Here is a 14,198-nt window from a genome sequence, read left to right as displayed (position 1 = left end):
GTTCGTCCAATTCTTGTTAATCAAGAACCATCTTCTTCGGTGAACAATAATACTCTCAACAATGAGGATTTTCATGATGCAAACGAATTGAACGAATCTTCAGAGGATGATGAATTTGTAGATGCAGATCAAGAAGCTCCAACAACAGCAGTTCATGGTACTTCAGAGGGTACTCCTCCAGTGGATACCCACAGAACAGCTGAAGCTACTGCATCATCCTCTTCGTCAATTCCGGGTCTTGATTTGGTTGTTGATCTTAATCTCAACAACCTGGGTATAAATATTCCAGTTCCAGATAATCCAGAAACAAGGATTCATAATACCCATCCTCAACAAAACATCATTGGAAATGTGCAAAGTGGCGTTCAAACAAGAAACATGTTGCGAAATAACAACAATGCAGGCTTGTATGCAGCTATTCGAGAATCCGGGCAACAAAACGATTGGTCCTTCGCGTGTTATGTCTCACAGGAAGAACCAAGAACGTGGAAAGAAGCCTTGAAAGATAATGCTTGGGTTGAAGCAATGCAGGAAGAACTGCAACAATTCCAGAAGCTGGGTGTCTGGAAACTCGTAGAGAAACCTGCTGGATACAAGAAGATTGGTACCTGTTGGGTGTTCAAATGCAAAAAGGATGACCGTGGAGTTGTTGTCCGAAACAAAGCACGTTTAGTCGTTCAAGGTTTTCGTCAGATTGAAGGGATCGACTACAACGAAGTGTATGCACCTGTTGCACGTCTCGAAGCAATTCGAATCTTTCTAGCCTATGCGTCCTTCAAAGGATTCAAGGTTTATCAGATGGACGTGAAAAGTGCATTTCTACATGGTGTGGTTGAAGAAGAGGTATATGTCGAACAGCCTCCGGGTTTTGAAGATCCTATCCATCCCGATCGGGTTTGGTTGCTCAACAAAGCTCTCTATGGTCTACATCAAGCACCGCGAGCTTGGTATGCAACCTTATCTCACTATCTGCTGGAGAACGGTTTTCGAAGAGGTCTTATCGACTGTACTCTTTTCATCAAAGAACAAGATACAAGATGGAGATCTTCTTCTGGTACAGGTATACGTTGATGATATTATTTTTGGTTCTACTAATGATGTCTTGTGTAGGAATTTCGATCGCATCATGCAAGATAAATTCGAGATGAGTGCTATGGGGGAAATGACCTTCTTCTTGGGCCTACAAGTACAACAGACAGAGTCTGGGATATTCATCCATCAGACTAAATATGTTGGTAACATCTTGAGCCGGTTCCAGATGTCTGATGCAACGCCCATTGGTACCCCATTGCCAACTAATCACGGAATTACTCCAGACTTGAAGGGTGAAGCTGTTAGCCCCTCAAACTATCGCGCAATGATCGGATCTCTTATGTACCTCACAGCATCAAGGCCAGATATAATGTACCCAACGTGCCTGCTTGCCAGATATCAAGTTAATCCAAAGGCCTCACATCTTGCAGCTGTTAAAAGGATTTTTCGTTATTTGAAGGCGTACCCTGACACCGGTCTGTGGTACCCTAGGGATAATAACTTTGAATTAGTAGCTTTCAGTGATTCTGATTTTGGCGGATGCAAAATCGACGGCAAATCCACAACGGCTGGATGTCAGTTTTTAGGAAATCGCCTAGTCACATGGCAGTGCAAGAAGCAGACATGCGTCGCTACATCAACATGCGAAGCTGAGTACATTGATGCCTCAAGTTGTTGCTCCCAAGTTCTTTGGATCCAACAACAAATGCGGGACTACGGTTTTGAATTCCTAACTACTCCTATTTACGTTGATAATTCTGCTGCTTTAGATATCACTAGAAATCCTGTGCAGCACTCAAAGACCAAACACATCGAAATCAAATATCACTTCATACGTGATTGCTTTGAGAAAAGGCTAATCGATGTTGTTAAGGTCCACACCGATGACCAACGTGCCGACCTTTTTACCAAAGCATTTGACAAATCAAGATTTGACTTTTTATTATTGGTAAACGGCATTAAGGTCAAGCAAGAGTAAAATCAACATCGGAAAATCATTTTTGTAAATATCTTTGTGTTTTAAATTTCTCTTAGTTTATTGATTTTAGGGGGAGTAAATCCAAAAATCTGAAAATCCAAAAACATCGAAAAATTTCAAAAACACAAAAACAATAGAAAAACAAAAATGAGTTTCCTGGCGAGCAAAAGAGAAAATGATAGTACATCAGTGGTCTATTCAAACCTCTTTAAACCTTAAAATGAAAAACGATAAGCAGCTCTATATAAGATGTATCGGTAGGCTCACAATCATTTTAAAGTGTGCAGGGTGATATAAATCTTAATCGACTGAAGACCAGGTGGGAACCATTCATTGGCATATGGTCTTAGTACCGAAATTTCGTTTGAGAGATTGCCGAGGTTCTGAGATATTCGGTCTTTATGTTGCTTATCATCTGGGTATCAGGGTTGTATCTTTTACCGAAAAATAACGGGGACGCAAGTCTAGATCTTCCATGATACTATACATACGTGTACATATTACATACTGCATTCGACCTCAATAAGTGATAAACAATCACATGTCCATATCAAATAAGTGATAAAATATCACATTTATCCAGGAGTCAAGTTCGTCTCTCTGCTGTACGGAAGTACTGACCTGTTCACGGACTTGCACCTGTGCCCTCATGCATATGAAAATCAAGTTCCTCATCAATAAGTGATTATATCACATAGGGCTTGTTTTCAAATCAAAATAAGTGAGAATCTCACATCATATACGGTCAAACAGATGATAATCGGTATACTCACCGGTAAGATGAACCCTCGTGCATACCTTGATACGGGAATGTGTCGTGATGTGGATGAACACCGGTCGGTAAGTATAAATCATACCTTAACGTATCCCCTCGCCATGATTACATCTGATAAGTTGAGCATAAGTGGACAACAATACCGATAATTGTTATAGGATGTTTATCTTAATGTTAACTAATTGAACAACAAGAGTGTTTTGGCATGACCGTACACTGATATGATTCTCTTACCCTCGAAAATCGCAAAAAGAATGTCTGTATATATTTATTTACTGCATTCAGTCTTTACATTTGAAAAATTCAAAAATACCAAAAAGATTTTATTTCTACTTTATTTTCGATCGTACGATGTTGGAACTCGAGTCTTCGTTACCTGAAACCTGAACGAAAACCGAATTGACTAAATCTTCATAAACGGTCAAAATTTGCAAGTTTTGAAAGTTGAAAACTAAAATTGATAAATTTGTAAAACTTTCAAATTGTCGGACGGTGTTTGATTGTGACATGGTCATACGTGTGTCATTTGTTTATGTTAACTATATTCCAAGCAGTTGTTCTCATTACGCGTTTAGATTTCTTGCATGTGCAGATTCTAAAGGCTAGGAGAACATGGTCGATGACAAGCTTCGGAATGAAGACACGACTTGAAGGCACTCAAAAGATGAAATGATCGAGTTGCCGCTGACCATCATCAACACCACAAGGATCTCACTTCATAAAGATCAAGTTTTTCACGAGCATAACTCAAGGGGGAGCTTATGTTAAGGGGGAGTTTGTCAACACACTTCCTACATGATACGGGTAGTTTGTTGATACACTCTCTGCTTTCAAGACGTGAAGACATTGAAGATCCTCCGACATTGAAGACTTGAAAGGACATCAGAGTCTTGAAGACATGAAGATCAAAGATGATCAAGATCGAGACAAATCTGCAACCATCGAAGATCGAGACAAAGCTACAGCCAAGGGGGAGTTTGTTGGTGCACTTGTGTCTGTACTTTGTCTGTATTCGGTCACGATGTAAACGATGTCCTTGTCAGTCCTGTAAGTTGACCAAGTCAACCGTCCTCCTGGTTTGACTTGGACCAACAGTTAGAAAATGTTTGTATATGGTTGTCTGTCTCGAAGGATAAGAGATCGAAGGATGATGTGGATCCTTCAATCTCCTCGAAAGATGAACCTTCGATGGATGATCGATAGATCATCCTTCGAGGTAGATGCTGATCCTTCGAAAGCCTAGTATTCGATAGATGATCCTTCGACCATCTATCGGATCCTTCGGACAAGGCAACCAGAGCTGGGTATATATATACCCATGCAGTGTGTGTTAGAGTGGAGAGACTTGACAACAGATGCACACAGATAGAAAGATAGAGAGTTTGAGAGCATTCTGTCCAAAAACACACACACACACACTTGAGAGTTTGCAAGTTAGATTTGTAAACATTGTGCTTGTAACCGAAACCTTCATACGTATTAATACAGTGGTGTTAATCGGTGAACCTTGTGTGTTGTGCTTTATACTTGCCTCATCCCGGTTTGCTTGCTAGCTTGGATTCCGCACTTGCTAGTGGGTTAGTATAACAAGGTTTAGGTTCGTCATCCTCCGAGAGGGACCTACAGAAGTATCGAGTGACCGCTTCTAAGCCCTCTAAAGAGTTTCCATTGGATTTAAATGCCATGAAAGAGACTCAATGTAGGTCAACAATCACCATGGGTGACCTAATCTCAAGAATGCAAAGGGAGGTAGTGAATAACAAAAAGGCAATGCCTAATTGTATTAAAGGGAGATCAAAAGGATGATCGTTTCTTGTTGATGAGGATGATTACGAGGATGATGGGATGTTTCAAGGTATTATATTGTTGATCTTAAAATTTATTTAATTAAAACTACTCTTTATTTTAACTTATTTATGCTTTTACATGTTAATGGTTTAAATATGAAACTAGATTGTTTGGAAACTGATGAAGATGAAGGGGATATTATGAGATCTCAAGGTACTTTTGTTGAGTGATTTAAGTATATGTGTGTTTGTTATTTTAATATTTTTGTTATGCTATATATTAATTGTATGTTATTCCAAATTACAAGATTTACAAGAGGAGGCTGATCAAGACAAAGAGTATGAAGACATAGAAGATATGACTATTGAAAATAACGAAAATGATATAGTAACAGATGATATCAGTGAGAATTTGGAAGAAGAGAATGATGTACATCGCCTCGAAATTGAACAACAACAACACCCTGAGTTAGAAAAAGCAATAGGTTTGATTTAACTATATATATGTATGTGTGTGTGTGTCTATATACATATATAGATATATATTTGTAATTACTACTTGTATACAGGAATTTCTAAAACCACTAAAAGAGGACCAACAATGTTGCATACTGTGCACATGCGAAAGTTTGACGAGCGCGAGGCCATTATATGTAATGATTTTGGGCAACCCATTGGTCCGATAAGAAAGGGGAAGGATGTGGCTGGAGAGTTCTCTCGATTTTTGGGTACAATAGCTCGTAATCATAGTTATGCACCATTGATCTATAGTTCATGGCAGAAGGTACCACATAAAGAAAAGATATGGGATTATGTTTTGGTAAGGTTTTTTTATTATTGATTCATTTATTTGTTTGATTTTCATTTTTAACTAAATGATAGCCTTTTAAAAGGAAAAATACGATGTGCCTGATGCTGCTAAGAAGTGGGTTTTAAAGAGTATTGGAGAATTATATAAGGTACACAAATGTCGGTTTAAGAAAAAAAATACTTCTATCAATTTAAGGACAACAAAACAAGGTGGAAGAACTGACCTAAAGATATTCCAGAGGCTGATTTCTCACAATGGTTACGTTTATGGAGTAATAAAGATGTGGCGGTAATTTTTTTGATAATTTTTTCATTAATAGTATTTGCTATCTAGAGTTGTCTACTAGTTGATTTGTATATATTAATGTGTGTACAGAAACGCTGTTTACGAGCCAAGGAATCTCGCATGTGTCAAAAAAAATATGCACACAACCGGTCCAAAAAGTTTTGCTAGGATTCGTGAGGAGATGGTAATATATTTTTGTTTTGCTTGTGATTTAACTTTTTATGTTGTTTAACATATTTCTTTATTGATGTTTATGTTATTATGAATACAGAAAAATGATGACCCAAACCAAGAGTTACCAACCCTAACCCAATTGTTTGAACGCACGCGTAAGAGGACAGAAGGACGTGTATATGTTGATACATATGATGACACGGCAAGAAAAACTGTAAGTCCTTTCTACTTTTAATCTTATGTAATCCTCATTGTTTCATGTGTGTTAGTATACATAAGATTAATATGATTCCGATTCACCCATAACATGCTTATAAAAAGTTATTTTGAAAATATTTTTTTATAACATTGAAGGAACAAATGAAGAACTACAACTCTACAGAGGATGACAATACTACGGTAGATCCTTTTTTGGTTGTAATGAATAAAGAAAGCTATGGATATCGCCGGCTTTATGGTAGAGGCGTTACTGATGCGTGTGAAGTGCAATATAATTTAGATGTATATTTTATGCCCTTTTTACACTTTTTAGCCAAGTTTTCAATTTATAAAACACGATATTTACTAACACTAAACACACATATGGGCAAGTGCACCCATCGTGGACGTAGTATAGTATTGGTAAGATACCGAGGTCGTCCAAGGACACAAGAGCTTTTAGTACCGGTTTATCCTTTAAGTCTAATCAAATCAAAAGGTTAGAAAAAGGTTTTTAAAACTATGAAAATAAAACTAACTAAAATGCTGAAAAATAAAATAAAATAAAAAACAGATAGACAAGATGAATCACTTGGATCCGACTCATGTGTAGTGTAACCTTTGATTATTTTCGCACTTTTGCACTTATTTAAGAGATTATCTTAGTTATTGTAGTAGGCCCCTCTTTTGAAGGTGACGTTACCCTCAACCCAGTAGTTTGAGTCAGCAAGGATACAATCCTAAAGGGTCGGATTATTGAAAGATAATTAATTAAGTTATTAATGCATAATGTGGTAGGCCCCTCTTTTAAAGGCGACGTTACCCTCAGCTAAGTAGTCTGAGTCAGCAGGGATACAGTCCTAAGTAGCTGGGTTAAAGTTTTAATATTAGTTTAACTTATGAGGGGATCAAAGAGTTTGGACCCCCGCCATCCAATACCTTTGGGTATTGAAGGAGGTCCTACTAAATTTGATCCAGGTCCTTTGCAGGATCTATACACTGAACAATGGCAAGACTCTTACCAAACCGTTCCCTTAACCCCCGACCAGGTAGCCAACATACCTCCATATAGACCGTGGAGATATGAATGGTGAAAATCTTTTATTTTATATAGACAGTAAAATAATGCCAAGACACCACGGACAAACGATAAGGAAGAATCACCTTCAACATAAGAAACTAGTAATTAAAGTCAATAATACAAAACCAATTAAAAAGTGCAAAAGATTAAAAATAAAAAGTATTACACTAAACACTTGCCTTCACCAACTGATGTAAGAGACTTAGGCAAACATGGCCTTTGATTGTCAAGAACTCTTACGATCAATCTTGGATCCCGAGACGACTCACACACTCTATGATGGACAATGGATGATGGTGGTGGATGATGGTGTTATGGTGGTGGTGGGTGGTGGGTGAAGTGTGAGAGAGGTGGTGTGCCAAGGGATGAGTTGCAAGAGCTCCAAACACTCCTATTTATAGGCTGAACAGAAGCTCGGGCACGGCCCCGTGTCCGCTGGGCACGGCCCCGTGTCCATCCAAATCTCTCTCTTCATTAATTGCAATTCGCAATTGCAATAAATGCGTCTGCAGGAAGTTGACCACGCCCCCGTGTCCGCTGGGCACGGCCCCGTGGTGGGCAACAGAAGCTTCTATGAGTTTGTCTTTTCTGCTGACCTTTGGGCACGGCCCCATGCTCATTGAGCACGGGGCGTGTTCAGTCTTCTGTCTCCTTTGTTTTGCTTGGGAAGATGCTGTCGGGAGGTCGGGCATGCCACTTTCGTTCCTTTTCTTGTATTTATGTTAGATTTAGCTGTCTTTTTGCTTCTTTTGTTAATTTGAGCTCATTTAATCCTGAAAATACAAAAGGAAGACAAAAGCACACTTTTTCCAACATTAGTAATAAAAAAGGGTTAGTTTTATGCCACAATTGATGTAATTTATATGTTGCATTTTGTGCACATCAGTTACAAATACATTAGTGAAAAAGGTAGATGGTGCTTGCACATCATACATGATTCCGGAAGGGCTGATGGAATCATTTAAAGAAAACGTTGAAGTTGAGAAAAACCAGTTGTTGGAAATGCGTAAAGAGATTGAAGAAGATCATGAAAGAAAAAAGGCTGAGCTGGAAGCTATGCAAAAAGACATTGACAACCAACGACAAAACTTGGAAGCTATGATGCAGAAAGTTATGAAACGACAGCCTGTTGGAGATCGAGATGAGTAGAATGTTTCAATTTCTTTTTATTATTGAATTGAAACTTTGTGTTGACCACTTTGTTATTTAAGTTTGAACAAGTACATTAAAGTACACTATTTTTCTATCAATGATATTTGTCATTATTTCTTCTAGTGTAATTGCGATTCAATGTATATCGAATGACAGCAATAAAATCTATAGTACAAAGTTGCATTCGGGTATAAAAAGTTGCATTTGTTGTAACTAAAATTCGTATAAAAAGGTTGCATTTAGTGTAAAAAAGGTTGCATTTTTCATAATAAAAAGAAAATAATAGTTGCATTAACTCTAAAATGGGTTACATTTTTGTAACTAATCCATATTGAAGGTTGCATTTACGTGTATAAAAAGTTGCATTTGAGTGAAAAAAAGGTTACATTTTTGTAACTAGAATATAAAAAAAAGTTGCATTTGAGTGTTATAAAAGTTGCATAGAAAAAAAGTTGCATTTGTATACTAAAAGCAACACTTAAGAAAAAAGTTGCATTAGGCCCTAAAAAAGTTGCATTAGATCTAGTGCAACTGCTTCTAATGTAGCCCCCAATAAAAAGTTGCATTAGGCCTAGTGCAACTTTTTCAAGACTTAATGCAACATTTTTTAGGGGTTACCCTAGCTTCATTTTCTTGTAGTGATGCTAAAATAGAAGCATGATCATGTTGGAACAAAGACATGACCACGTTAAAACTCATTGCAATTTAGAACCTGTAGTGCAAATAACATGATCATGCTAAGAAAGAGGCATGATCATGTTGCAACTAAGGCATACCCATGTTAAAACTACATCGTTTTTTAGAACCTATGTTAAAACTCCATTGCTTTTTAGAACCTGCAGTGCAAAATATTGATTTTGGGTTTCATTGCGTCTTACAACCTGGAGTGTAAAGAACATGATTATGCTAAAATAGGAGCATGGTCATGTTGGAACAAAAGCATGAACATTAACATGGTCATGTTAAAACTACAATGTTTTTTTAGGAGTGTAAAGAACATGATTATGCTAAAATAGGAGCATGGTCATGTTGGAACAAAAGCATGACCATGTTAAAACATTAACATGGTCATGTTAAAACTACAATGTTTTTTTAGAACCTACAGTGCAAAATATTTATTTTTGGTTTCATTGCGTTTCACAAGCAAAGAACATGATCATGCTAAAATAAAAGCATGGTCATATTGGAACAAAAGCATAAGCATGTTAAAACATAAACATTGCCATATTAAAACTCCATTGCTTTTTAGAATCTGTAGTGTAAAATCTTGATTTTGGGTTTCATTGTGTTTTACAACCTGTAGTGCAAAGAACATGATCATGCTAAAATAGAAGCATGGTCATGTTGGAACAAAAGCATGGCGATCTTAAAACATAAACATGGCCATGTTAAAACTCCATTGCTTTTTAAAACCTGCAGTGCAAAATATTGATTTTGTGTTTCATTGTGTTTTAGAACTAGAGTGTAAAAGAACATCAAAGAACATGATCATGTTAAAAGGGAAGCATGATCATATTGGAACAAAGACATGACCATGTTAAAACATAAATAAGACCATGTTAAACTCAATGCGTTTTAGAACCTGGATGTTGGAACACAGGTATGACCATGTTAAAACAAAGGCATAGCCATGTTAAAACAGAAACATGACTGTAGGTCCCTTTTTGTCGGATGACGAACCTCAAACCTTGTTATACTAACCCACTAGCGAGTGCGGAATCCAAGCTAGCGAGCAAACCGGGATTAAGCAAGTATAAACACAACACACAAGGGTTCACCGATTAACACAACTTGTATTAATGCAAATGAAGGTTTCGGTTACAAGCACAATGTTTACAAACCTAACTTGTAAACTCTCAAAGTGTGTGTGTGTTTTCTGGACAGAATGCTCTCAACAATATCTCTCGGATGTGTGTGTTCTGTCTGTGTGCCTATGTCTAAAACTCAACACTGCATGGGTATATATATACCCAGCCTAGCATGCCTGATCGAAGGATCTGATAGATGGTCCGAAGGATCATCTATCGAAGACCAAGTACTCGAAAGATCATCAAGGACCTCGAAAGATAATCTTTCGAGGTCTATGATTCGAACCATATCTTTCGATGAGGTCGAAGGATCCACATTATCCTTCGACCTCTTATCCTTCGACACAGTACATCTTTCAACTGTTGACTAAGTCAAACCAGGAGGACGGTTGACTTTGTCAACTTACAGGACTGACAAGGACATCGTTTATATACAGACCGAATACAGACAAAGTACAGACACAAGTGCACCAACAAACTCCCCCTTGGCTGTAGCTTTGTCTTTATCTTCTATGGTTGTAGACTTGTCTTGAACTTCGACGGTCTTTGGTCTTCGAGTTATCAAAACTCTGATGTCCTTTCAAGTCTTCAATGTCGGAGGATCTTCAAAGTCTTCACGTCTTGAAAGCAGAGAGTGTATCAACAAACTACCCGTATCATGTAGGAAGTGTGTTGACAAACTCCCCCTTAACATAAGCTCCCCCTTGAGTTATGCTCGTGAAAAGACTTTATCTTTATGAAGTGAGATCCTTGTGGTGTTGATGATGGCCAACGGCAACTCGATCATTTTCATCACTTGAGCGCCTTCTCGTCGTGTCTTCATTCCAGAGCTTGTCATCGACTATGTTCTCCCAGCCTTTAGAATCTGCACATGCAAGAAATCTAAACGCGTAATGAGAACAACTGCTTGGAATATAGTTAACATACACACATGACACACGAATGACCATGTCATAATCAAACACCGTCTGACAGTTTGAAAGTTTAAATTTGTCAATTTTAGTTTTTAACTTTCAAACATGCAAATTTTTGACCGTTTATGAAGATTTAGTCAGTTCGGTTTTCAGTCAGGTTTCAGGTAACGAAGACTTGAGCTCCAACATCGTACGATCGAAAATAAAGTAGAAAGAAAATCTTTTTGGTTTTTATAAAGTTTATATTAAAACACACCTAAAATCTTTTTGGTATTTCTGAATTTAAAAGACAACAATTTAAAATCCTTTGAGTGTTATCAAACGACATCACCGCTAATGTCGTGCTGATATGCACCAAACGACGAAACTGTTTAAAAGAAAAAATAAAAGTTAAGCAGTAAATAAATAAATATATACAAACATTCTTTTTGCGAGTTTCGAGGGTAAGAGAATCATATCAGTGTACGGTCATGCCAAAACACTCTTGTTGTTCAGTTAGTTAACATTTAGATAAGCATCCTATAACAATTATCGGTATTGTTGTCCACTTAAGCTCAACTTATCAGATGTAATCATGGCGAGGGGATACGTTAAGGTATGATTTATACTTACCGACCGGTGTTCATCCACATCACGACACATTCCCGTATCAAGGTATGCACGAGGGTTCATCTTACCGGTGAGTATACTGATTATCATCTGTTTGACCGTATAAATTGTGAGATACTCACTTATTTTGAATTGAAAACAAGCCCTTTGTGATATAATCACTTATTGATGAGGAACTTGATTTTCATATGCATGAGGGCACAGGTGCAAGTCCGTGAACAGGTCAGTACTTCCGTACAGCAGAGAGACGAACTTGACACCCGGATAAATGTGATATATTATCACTTATTTGATTTGGACATGTGATTGTTTATCACTTATTGAGGTCGAATGCAGTATGTATTATGTACACGTATGTATAGTATCATGGAAGATCTAGACTTGCGTCCCCGTTATTTTTCGGTAAAAGATACAACCATGATACCCAGATGATAAGCAGCATAAAGACCGAATATCTCAGAACCTCGGCAATCTATCAAACGAAATTTCGGTACTAAGACCATATGCCAATGAATGGTTCCCACCTGGTCTTCAGTCGATTAAGATTTATATCACCCTGCACACTTTAAAATGATTGTGAGCCTACCGATACATCTTATATAGAGCTGCTTATCGTTTTGCATTTAAGGTTTAAAGAGGTTTGGATAGACCACTGATGTACTATCACTTTCTCTTTTGCTCGCCAGGAAACTCATTTTTGTTTTTCTATTGTTTTTGTGTTTCTGAAATTTTTCGATGTTTTTGGATTTTCAGATTTTTGGATTTACTCCCCCTAAAATCAATAAACTAAGACAAATTTAAAACACAAAGATATTTACAAAAATGATTTTCCGATGTTGGTTTTACTCTTGCTTGACCTTAATGCCGTTTACCAATAATAAAAAGTCAAATCTTGATTTGTCAAAAGCCTTGGTAAATAAGTCGGCACGTTGGTCATCGGTGTGGACCTTAACAACATCGATTAGCCTTTTCTCAAAGCAATCACGTATGAAGTGATATTTGATTTCGATGTGTTTGGTCTTTGAATGCTGCACAGGATTTCTAGTGATATCTAAAGCAGCAGAATTATCAACGTAAATAGGAGTAGTTAGGAATTCAAAACCGTAGTCCCGCATTTGTTGTTGGATCCAAAGAACTTGGGAGCAACAACTTGAGGCAGCAATGTATTCAGCTTCGCATGTTGATGTAGCTACACACGTCTGCTTCTTGCACTGCCATGTGACTAGGCGATTTCCTAAGAACTGACATCCAGCCGTTGTTGATTTACCGTCGATTTTGCATCCGCCAAAATCAGAATCACTGAAAGCTACCAATTCAAAGTTATTATCCCTAGGGTACCACAGACCGGTGTCAGGGTACGCCTTCAAATAACGAAAAATCCTTTTAACAGCAGCAAGATGAGAGGCCTTCGGGTTAACTTGATATCTGGCAAGCAGGCACGTTGGGTACATTATGTCTGGCCTTGATGCTGTGAGGTACATAAGAGATCCGATCATAGCGCGATAGTTTGAAGGGCTAACAGCTTCTCCCTTCAAGTCAGGAGTAATTCCGTGATTGGTTGGCAGTGGGGTACTAATGGGCGTTGCATCAGACATCTGGAACCGGCTCAAGATGTCGCCAACATATTTAGTCTGATGGATGAATATCCCAGACTCTGTTTGTTGTACTTGTAGGCCCAAGAAGAAGGTCATTTCCCCCATAGCACTCATCTCGAATTTATCCTGCATTATCCGCTCGAATTCCCTACACAAGACATCATTAGTAGAACCAAAAATAATATCATCAACGTATACCTGTACCAGAAGAAGATCTCCATCTTGTTCTTTGATGAAAAGAGTACAGTCGATAAGACCTCTACGAAAACCGTTCTCCAGCAGATAGTGTGATAAGGTTGCATACCAAGCTCGTGGTGCTTGATGAAGACCATAAAGAGCTTTGTTGAGCAACCAAACCCGATCGGGATGGATAGGATCTTCAAAACCCGGAGGCTGTTCGACGTATACCTCTTCTTCAACCACACCATGTAAGAATGCACTTTTCACGTCCATCTGATAAACCTTGAATCCTTTGAAAGACGCATAGGCTAGAAAGATTCGAATTGCTTCGAGACGTGCAACAGGTGCATAGACTTCGTTGTAGTCGATCCCCTAGGTCCCTTTTTGTCGGATGACGAACCTCAAACCTTGTTATACTAACCCACTAGCGAGTGCGGAATCCAAGCTAGCGAGCAAACCGGGATTAAGCAAGTATAAACACAACACACAAGGGTTCACCGATTAACACAACTTGTATTAATGCAAATGAAGGTTTCGGTTACAAGCACAATGTTTACAAACCTAACTTGTAAACTCTCAAAGTGTGTGTGTGTTTTCTGGACAGAATGCTCTCAACAATATCTCTCGGATGTGTGTGTTCTGTCTGTGTGCCTATGTCTAAAACTCAACACTGCATGGGTATATATATACCCAGCCTAGCATGCCTGATCGAAGGATCTGATAGATGGTCCGAAGGATCATCTATCGAAGACCAAGTACTCGAAAGATCATCAAGGACCTCGAAAGATAATCTTTCGAGGTCTATGATTCGAACCATA

This window comes from Helianthus annuus, chromosome 16 (genome assembly GCF_002127325.2).
Source record: "Helianthus annuus cultivar XRQ/B chromosome 16, HanXRQr2.0-SUNRISE, whole genome shotgun sequence".
Classification (NCBI taxonomy): domain Eukaryota; kingdom Viridiplantae; phylum Streptophyta; class Magnoliopsida; order Asterales; family Asteraceae; genus Helianthus; species Helianthus annuus.
This window is presented reverse-complemented; position numbering follows the sequence as displayed.